Source organism: Frankliniella occidentalis, unplaced genomic scaffold (assembly GCF_000697945.3).
Source record: "Frankliniella occidentalis isolate FOCC.00 unplaced genomic scaffold, Focc_3.1 Scaffold283, whole genome shotgun sequence".
NCBI classification, from domain to species: Eukaryota; Metazoa; Arthropoda; class Insecta; order Thysanoptera; family Thripidae; genus Frankliniella; species Frankliniella occidentalis.
In genome coordinates this window covers 224,376-226,157 of record NW_026267409.1, presented here as the reverse complement: position 1 = coordinate 226,157, position 1,782 = coordinate 224,376, and positions in this window count along the sequence as shown.

The following is a 1,782-nucleotide window of genomic DNA, read 5'->3' as shown; positions in this document are numbered from 1 at the left end:
AGTTTCAAGCGAACTCAGATCAGATAGATCAGCTTGAGAAAAGTCTCCGCAAAAATAAGGATTAAATTAACACATTTTTTGAGGAGATGTTCTTAAAATCTGAGCTTTTTTCAAACTAAAGAAGGTCCTCAGTGTTTTTCCTTTCACCTAGAAAACAAATCGGACGGTGTTTTTATGGTGCACCACGTCTCAGCTCACAAAGATTTTGATTACAAATTTCTTAAACTTGCGGCCCGCTTTCCCACTCACGCTCATCTACTGCAGTGCAGGACTCTACAACACTAAGTTCACCCACTCTGCTCTGCCTATACACCTGTTTATTGTACTCGCTACCTCGCTCTCTTTCTCTCTCCCCACTCCCCCCCCCCTCCTCCTCCATCTCTCTCTCCCTCCTTATCTCAAGTTATCGTAAATCAAGTTCGCACCCAAGCGCGCTGCTGGGCTGTTTGTGAGGTGACGGAGGCGCGCCACGCCAAGCTACTCCACGCCACGCCCGGTCGCGGCAATGCCAGCAGTCCGAAAAGTTTATATCCCGCTAACTCGTCGACATGGCAGCGGAGGTAGACGGCCTCGCTCGACCCGCCAAACAAACATGATTGGCACGAATTGCCATAGCAAGAGTTGGACGGCTGCTGCATCAGCCAGCAGCAGGAGTCTCTCCCCCCACCGCTCTCCCCTTCTTTCCCCTTGCACTGTTTGAAATTTCCCTGGCTTGACGAATAGTTTGACTAGGATCGGAAAACATTCACCATAAAGACACGTAAGGACATTCATTATAACTACTTTAAGGGTGTTAACGAAATTGTAACTTTAATCCTTTCGCATATATTCAAGCATCAAGCTTGCATGGACGACATTATATTTCGGACAAGCGAAGCGCCGGAAACGAGAGGTGAGGATAGCGCTGGCCTAATCTCAGCCTCGCGTCTTCTAGATCATGTCGTCTGCTGTCAACTGCACAGTGGCGTTAGGTTAGGGGGTGGTCTGGATTTCAATCTCGATTTTTAGAGTGAGAATATCATTCAAAACACTTTCGCTGGCATAATAATATGCGATCACAATAATCTGAAGCATGATGTCGTGGCTAATAAACGCGGCAGAGCAATGGACAGCAGACGCACGGATACAGAAGCCATGAGGCTGAGAGCGAACCAGCGCCATCTTCGCCTCCCGTTTCCGGCGCCAAGCTTACCCGGAATACCCTATTAAAAGGCAAGAAAACACACAATTTCTTTCGAGAGTGCACTAGCTAAAGGGCACTCAGGAATAACCCGACCTACATAGTTTCGTGCCGCTGATCGAGTCCCTTGCAGCTGCCCTGAGCTGCTGCGCCTCGGGCGCGACGAACCGGCGAACAGAAAGACAACCGGGCAGGCAGACGGACAGACGGAAGGCAGGGGGGTATCGCGCGATCAGGAGGTCCGTGTCTCTGGGATGTAAAAAGGGACAAGAGCAAAGACTTCATTCCCCTCTCTCTCTCTGTCTCTCTCTCCCTCCGCACCTCTTTTTGCTATCCCGGCCCGACACTAGAGAGCTGCTCGACTCCGGCCCGAGGCTCAGGGGCAAGGGCCGCAAAGCGACCCCATCCCAGCCCCCTCCCCCAACCTGCCCACTGTCCCCCCGTCTGTCCCCCTCCGGGAGCGCACACTGTTCTGCCCAACTAACTGCTGCTGCCTTTAAAAGGCTTGCGCCCGCGGGGCCCGTCGCGGCCCGTGGCCCGCCGGTGGTGTGGTGGCGTGCAGCTAGCGACCCGGCCAGGCCAGGCCACCCGGCGACCTGTGC